General features: G+C 41.7%; 1 protein-coding gene across 2 annotated transcripts in view; it reads left to right on the top strand.

Moving 5' to 3' along the window:
* Positions 1–628: 628 nt before the first annotated feature.
* LYN (LYN proto-oncogene, Src family tyrosine kinase) overlaps positions 629–8,224 on the top strand; it is a 54,570-nt gene continuing 46,974 nt past the window's right edge. For both annotated transcript variants that reach the window (XM_075270547.1, XM_075270546.1), the window contains exon 1: positions 629–752. The gene's annotated coding sequence lies outside the window, so the exon portion shown is untranslated. The remainder of the gene's footprint in view (positions 753–8,224) is intronic.

Raw genomic sequence — 8,224 nt, 5'->3', positions numbered from 1 at the left:
ACTCCTGTAGAATCTCGGGGTCTCTGGTGATGACATGCAAATCACAGGTAGGGCTATACTGTATATGAAGAAAGAAAACACGACAGACTTCGATGTAGCTAAATAAAGCGATGACAGCGGGCGGGATAATGATGTAAAAAGAAGAAATAACAAACACAAAACAACAAATAAGAAGAAAAGGCGAATGAAGAAAAAAAATGTGAAAAAGATAAAAAAAATTAAACAAAAGGGTGAACATTGATAAATAATTTCATTGTAAGTGAAAATTACTATGTGAATAAGTAGCTCACTAGTGAGTGCAATGCAGAGAATGTAATCGTATAATAAAGCGAACAAATCTGCCTGAAATAAAAGGAGTAACAAAGTGAAGTGTGGGAATTGAATCCATAAAACGTGAATGAGTATAACAGAGTAAGGATAATACAGGTGATTTGCGCCACATTTATTACACAGGTGCTGCTCTACTCCGCACACTAGCTGTCCAGCTTTGTGGATAACCCCTCCGCACACTGCCACAGATCCTTCCTTGCCCTCTCGCCCTGTCTTTCTCTATGCAAATCCTGCCTGAAGCCTTCACACCAGGAAGTAGAGAGAGAAATCCTCAGAGTGCAGAGAGTGCAGAGCCTCATAGTGAGTGGCTGCAGGGGCAGCGTCCACATCTCCTCACACCCTACTCCAGTATCTCCACACTCAGGGCTCTCTACTAACCTGGCGGCTAAGGGACCCTCTGCCACCTGAGGAGGACAACTAGGGTGAGTCTGCACAACCTTCACCCGCCGGGTGTGCACCTGTTACAGACACAACTCCCTAAAAGCTGCTATACTGGGAGGGGGCTCTGTGGTCTGGCTGGTCATTGTGCTGCTGTAGTACCGTCTCTTCATGATATAGCACAGGGGTCACTTTTGGATTATACTACTACCCCTATCTACTGACGCTGCCCATTGTAGTGCCCATGTGCTACTGCTGTGCAAAGTTTCCTGTGACCAAAGTCATTTCTCTGTAGGTTTTAGGCTAAGTTCACATCTGCGCTGTTTTCCATTTGGTTATAGGAACGTGAAAGGAAAATCTAAGGGCTGTCCAGGATTTAGGGCAAACTCAGGGGCAGGGGATGCAGGTGGAAAAAAGAATGACATACTTACCTATCTCCAGCGCTCTGTTTATCCAATTTTGGACCCCTTTCCCTTCCGTGTCAGTGAGGTGATTGGTACTGAACAACCGAGCGGCAGGGATAGAGTATGTCCATTGTGAATGCAGTGTGTCCTGGTATAACTTCTGCCTTTATAGCCACAGTAATGCCGCATTTGGGTTTATATTAGTATTCCACACTGTATTTCTTATTGACATTTTTGTATTTCCAGTTTGCCATTGAAAATATTTATTGTGTGTTATTTGTGGCCAAGTTGTCTAGAAGTAAGTAAAAAACTGACGACAACCCTGCCAGCCCTTTTGTGCTTCTATGTGAACTATGAGGCGTGTATATGTATTGTATAGGGTGATAGCAGGATATGGCTGCAGTATAAAAAGATGCCGTGGGCCTGTAGATGCCGTAATATAACGGTGTCTTCTGGGTTCACAATATTCCTAGCATATTGCAGATTTGTCCCATTCAAGTGTATAGGACAAGCCTGTAACAAGTCATTGGTAATGTGAATCTGCAATAGTCTGCTCAGCTGCTACTAAATTATTGGTGTACAGAGCATTGGAAAAAATATAGAAGCTGCAGTGTTCTCCCAAGAGCCGCAGACCTCTGATCAGCAGGGGTGCCAATGTTGGATCCCCATTCATCTGATATAGACAGCCCATCAGTACTGAAAACCTGTAATGTACCTTAGAATCTTATGTTAAAGTTTAAATACAATCTAAATAAGTGCAAGCAGTTGTCTCTCCGCATGTTTCGTGCGGGAAACCACATGGACCCCATTATAATCTATGGGGTCCGTGTGGTTACTTAGCTAACCAATTTTTAATGTGTATAGGTTTCTGTTCAGGGACTCCCCAAACAGAATACCGAACGCAGATGTGAACCGTGCCTTATATTGGTCAAAAGTTACAGATTGTCATATTTCTGTGGGCTGAATTCTCCCAGCATTCATTGCTGATTCAGTCGATGTCTGGAGAGAACTTGCTTTCTGGAGAATCAAGTGACCATGCACAGTATAGTTATCTGATGCAAGGAAATCTAATTCTAGTAAGGCTCTATTCACATGACTTTTTTTCGGCCTCTAGTTTGTCAAGTAAGGGTCCTAACAGTAGGATACATACCCATAGATTCCGATTGGAAAAACAAAAAACAAAACAAAACATGAAAAACCCAAAAAACAGAACCTCTCTCACAGATGTGAAGACAAACCCTAGGCTAGATCCACATGGCTTTCATATGTCCATATTATTCAGACTTTGTTACAGCTGCATCCTGAATGTGCGTCTACTAATCCAAACTAAAAAGCCGTGTGAATTCATCAGACTGGATACGCACTTGAGTTTTTGCTGCTTTTTTTGGTGCAGATTTTGCTGTATTTTAGTTTTTTTTTTCCCTTGTTAGTGGATTCACAGGGAATAGGATTCATAGATACCTTCCTGCTGAAATCATCTCTGGCTTGGGATCAAAAAAAAAATTGAAGCACTTCCCTGTAGAAGTGTATAGCGCTTTTGGCTGTGCTGACCATGCGTGACTGTCATTGTGTGTACATTGATGTATAATTGTGTATAGAGGATATACAGGCGTGCCTATGTAAATACCCCATAATGACAGGGCTCTGTGCATGGGTTTGTGTGAAAAGCAGAAGTAAAGATCATTTGCTGGAACAGTTTATGCAACACGACCTTATAAGTCATCCAGATAGTGATACTAATATTCTTTGAAAAAAAACCTTAAAGCGATAGTCGCCTAGTTCCTTTTTAACTAGGAACCATTGAAACCTGGCAGCTATTGATGTGGCTGAGAGCAATAACTCTGTATACTGTTTAGTCACTATGCAGGCAGTATGGAGTAAGTCATATCACTTTACATTGGGAAACTGCGATTTCTGCATTTCCTCTGTATTTACAATTGCTCCATATGGGCAGGTTGACTACCAAGGTGTCGGCGCTCATTCAGCATTTGTTGTCCCATCAAAACCCATGGAGACATTACAGTATGACTTGGAGTCCTCTTATGGAGTTTACAAAGGTATATTTGAGAAATGTGGGTCAAACATGATGTGAACAACACCTTGGACCTTTATTTTAATCATTACAGTGGGGGATGGGGCTGGACGATTATGATCTAAATCACAATTACTTGGACAATCTTTCATGTAGCGCCTTTCACAGAAAGTCCGCACGGGTTTCCTCTACGGACTTTCTGCCTCCATTGTATCTATAGGGAAACCGCTGGCGTTTCCGTAGATATAATTGACATGCTGTGATTTCCAAAACTGCAGTGGTTTTGGAAATCGCAGCGTTCCGGTTGTATGTATTTACCCGCAATGTGGGGGATGAGATTAGTTAGAATCCCACCCACTATACAGTGACTGTAAAACGGCGTGTTTGTGTCATATGTGGCGGGGACTCCCTCTAAAACAAGAACCCAGAGTAACTGGACCGGACCACAGAGCAAGGACAGGTCAAAATGTTGTGTGGTTTTTTTTTGTTTGTTTTTTTACCTTCCCTGGACCCCTTACAAAAAAAACCAAACATTTATCCTAGAAAACGCCTTTGAATGACATAACTTTCGGTTTTGGTTATTTTGTGATAACTTGCTCAGCCCTAATGGAGGATATTTATTAGTAATGGCATAAAGTGTGGGAATTTACAAGATGGTAAAAATGTCCCCAAATACATCATATGTATCTAAAGATGGTCTCACACTACCATTATTAATGTCCATTGCTCTCATCCTTCATAAGATGATAGCATTGGACATTAAGTGGCTGAGGGCAGGTTCACACCAGGGGATGGAAACTGGCAGGCATTTTTAGAACCCATTCATTTGAATGGGTTTGCACAGTGTCTGCTGGTGAGCGCCCGTGAGTGTCTTCTGGTCTCTGCGGCGAAACCGTCTTTTTTTTTAACCGGACACAAAGTTGGACATGCAGGATTTTGTGTCCAGTTAATAAAACCCCCCAAAACAAACGGTTTTGCCGCGGAGAGTATAAGACGCTCACGGGCACTCACCAGTGGACACTGAGTGCCGGGTTTCCATCTCCTGTCAGCAGAAGACTGAAACCTCAAAATGGAGATCGGGCGCTGGCGTGAACCTGCCCTAATGTGGACGGGTCCCTCTTCTATCTGGACATCATCTACATTCACCCTCGTGACCGAAGCTTTCTTCCATCATGATCGTTACTTTTCTGATGGAAATAAAGGTCCTTGTAAGACCATGTCTGTCATATGACTGAGAACAACAGGCATTCATAACACTAGTGTGAACATTTTCTGAGCGGCTAACATGTATAATATGTAGAAAAACTGGTTCAACGTGTCTCCTTCCTTACAGTTTATGGCTGTCAGGACTCCTCTAAATGTGGTTGATAGGACTTTCATTTTCATAGCAAATCCATGTAACAGGCCATCCACATTGGTTCAGTGGGAGTCTCTTTCCTGGTGCTCCTACCAGGCACAGTGCCATACATGACGTAGTGTCCATGTCTGGTATTACAACTCCATTCTTTCCACATGAATAAGTCTGAGCCACTTTAACTACAGTACCAGACAAAGTAGCAAGTGTACGGCGCTGTGACGTCTGAAGAGGACGTGGTTCTTGGTGAGACACATTAGGTTTTCCCTCTAGATAGGGTGGAGAATGTAAAAATGAAATATGCCTCAAAAAAACAGTGAAAAATCCAAGTGTTTTTGTTCCGCTGTAATTCGCTAAGTGTGTCCTTAGCTGAAACATTAATTCTCTCTTCAGCAAAATTGTACTGTGACCCAAAAAGATGTGTTCACTATGGCAGGGGTAGGCAAGCTTCGGCCCTCCAGCTATTGTAAAACTACAACTCCCAGCATGCATACTTGCTCTGCTGTTCTTGGAGCTCCCATGGAAGTGAATGGAGCATGCTGGGAGTTGTAGTTTCACAGCAGCTGGAGTACTAGGGCTGCCCCACACCAGCATACACATTATAGCACACAATGTAGACATTTTTCAATAAACTAGCACCACTAGGAGCAATGTAATGAGGCTCTTTGTCTGCCCGGAGTTCTCAGGTACCTGTCCCGCCACATTCTTATCATATATTATACAGATAAGAATGACTGACTGTTCAGTATTCAGATGGTAAGAAAGAGTTGCCCAGGGAAATAAAAGTATTAGGCCGAAATACTGAAACTGTGAAAACAAAAAAAGTATTCCAGGCCAGACCACTGAAGCTGTGATAGACAAAAGCCCCCTGATGTCCAGGGAATCTGACCTGAAGGGAAGGCCTGTAACCTTACATAGTCCGGTGTAGCATCAGCATCAATATAGAGATCACTCTTTAATGGATAATACAAAGAATGTGAAAAAATCCTTCTTTGCGTTGTTGGAGAATTTTGCAGTAAATAAAGATGTTATGTGAATATAAATGCGCTGGTTGTTTTTAGTTATATCAGTCTATGGGCAGCAACTATGATCATCATGAATTGTTCTATGTAGGTATAGGTTATCTCATAAGAACAATGCCTCCTTAAAGGGAACCAGTCAGGTCGACTTGGGATACTAAACTACCCATAGGTACATACGGACTGGGGGTTTAGTGTCCCAAATAGAAATGTTTTAAAGCTGTCTAGACCTGTATTGAGAGAAAAAAAACCTTTTTATTAATCTAGAGGAGAGTCTATGAGCCAGTGTAGCCAGGTAAGTACACCTTAGTATCTCTGTGCATTAACTGTGAAGCTGAAGTTCACTTTTCCCAGCTTTAAAGAACAACTATGCAGGCACTGGGAGTACATAAGTATATGGCTGAGGCCCCACATAGGAAGCTGCAGTGAAAAAGCACTGCAGGAAAAACCGTGGTAGAAACGCAATGTGGTCTTTCCAACAGCGCTTTTCATAGAAAGGAAAGGAAAACTCTTCAGGCTTTCTGCTTCCGTTATACCTATAGGGAAACCGTCATCGTTTCTGTAGGTGTAATAAACATGCTGTGATCTCCAAAACCGCAACAGTTTTGGAAATTGCAGCATTTTCGCTGTAGATATTTTTCCTCAATGTGTGGAAGAGATTTGCTAGAAAAGAGAATGTAAAATGTCTAAAGGGAAATGCAAATTTTTTTGCGGCAGTTTTTTTGAGCCAAAGTCAAGAAGGGATTGAGTAGAAGGTAGAGGTATAAAAACTTCCTATATATTTACCATTCCTTTTGCAGTCATTCTTAGCCTTGGCTCAAAACACTGCATCAAAATCTGCAACAAAAAAATCTGCAACGTGAGGCCTCAGCCAAAGGTTTTTTGTTTTTTTTCTTCATACTACTTGTGCAGAAAGCATTACAAATGGGATATTTGGAACACTAACCCCTGGTCCGTAAGGACTATGTGTGGTCTAGTGTCCCAAATCACCTTAACTGGTTCCCTCTAAACTAAATCTGGCCCAACGACCAGGATGGACCCCCTTCAGAAACCCCAATCATAATTTATTTATTTTGTTAATAGTGAAGGTAATTTCAGTGGGTTATATTTGCCTGTGTGAGGAACATGTATCATATGCCTGCCTGGAGTTGGGAAGGAATTTTTTTTCCCCTGAAATGGGGCAATTGGCATGAGCCTCATGAGGTTTTTTTTGCCTTCCTCTGGATCAACACTGTAGTGGGTTATAGGGTTATAGGTTGGACTTGATGGACTGATGTCTTCATCCAACCTCATCTATTATGTAACTATATATAAATGAAACACCATATTTTTGTGATACGTGGATAGGTTGGGTTTTCCTGGTTTAGGCTAAGGGTAAGTTCACTTGGGGTTTTAATATACGCAGTGCACCGGCATCCAATCGCGCACTCCGCTCTGAATTAGGCCCAAATGAATGAGCCTAGTCAGGAGGGATTGTCTTCAAGTGGATGTCGCGAGGCGAATCTGCCTGAAAGAATGAGCATATCGCTTCTTTTTCCAGGAGCCGGAAAAAACAGCTCCCGCAAAAAAAGAACTGACCAGCTTTTCCTGGCTCCTACATTTTTATGTTGTTTAGTAGTGATGTCAGCTAATCTTATTTATAGCTTGGCTGCAAAAAAAAAAAACAACAAAAAAAAACTGTTTACACTTTTTTTTTTGCACTTGAAATGGCAGCTGATGCTGTGAAATGTGGTAATGTTATGGGAGATTTAATTTCAGACAGCGAAAATCTAACATCTATGGCCAATTATACTGCAATCCCATGTAACTACATGGTAATGGCCCAGTCGGGCACAGTCCTGACACTTTCTTGTCCCTGCTTCAGGGTTGTTGCTCAAAGGATTCTACTCCAGCCTCTCTATACTCTACAATATCTGCAGGAGTTTCTACATTCTGGCTCTTAGCTTCTGACTCTTCTGCACCTCCAAGCTCCATTTTTGGCTGCATCAGCAATAAGTCACCCAAACCTCAAAACCTTTGGAGAACGCGGAAAACAGGTTAGAGACACAGCTCGGTATAACAACGAACAAGTGTTTTGGTCAGGAATTGTGTGCCAAAACCTCAAGCAGGTTGAAAAAAGAGAACAGGTGTAAATCTATCTATTATTCCTTACCTCTCTATAGTTAACACTCCCAGTTTTGGCTTACATTGATGTGTGAATAAGGTCTCAAATAAAACACAAGGACATTGTGATTGCGATGGGGCACATACGGTATATGGGGGATGGTCATTTAGATGTGGGACTTATTTGAAACATTTGCAACATTCATTTTTCTAAATCTTGTCTAGCATTATAATGTATCCTTATCATGAAGACCCCTAAAGTAACTTGAGTCCTTTACTAATAATTAATAGGTTGTTGTTTTTTTGTTTTTTAAATGTATCCAAGTCTTTCAGTTTGTTGCACAGAATGGCAATGGCAGAGGCCCCATATTGCAGAAAAGCTGCTTTTTTGTTGTTGTTGTTGCAGATTTTGCTGCTATTTTTGTGTCAAACCCAGAAATGGCTACAAAAGGAATGGGAACTATAAAGGAAGTTCCTATACATCTCTTATTCTGCTCAATCCACTCTTAGCTTTGGCTCAAAAAAACAAACAAAAAACACACAGCAAAATCTTTAACAAAACAGACTGAGGCTAAGGGCTCGTTCACATCTGCGTCGCCCTCTC

This window comes from Leptodactylus fuscus, chromosome 4, assembly GCF_031893055.1.
Source record: "Leptodactylus fuscus isolate aLepFus1 chromosome 4, aLepFus1.hap2, whole genome shotgun sequence".
NCBI classification, from domain to species: domain Eukaryota; kingdom Metazoa; phylum Chordata; class Amphibia; order Anura; family Leptodactylidae; genus Leptodactylus; species Leptodactylus fuscus.
The sequence above is the reverse complement of the archived record's forward strand: the minus strand, read 5'-3'. Positions and strand labels throughout refer to the sequence as shown.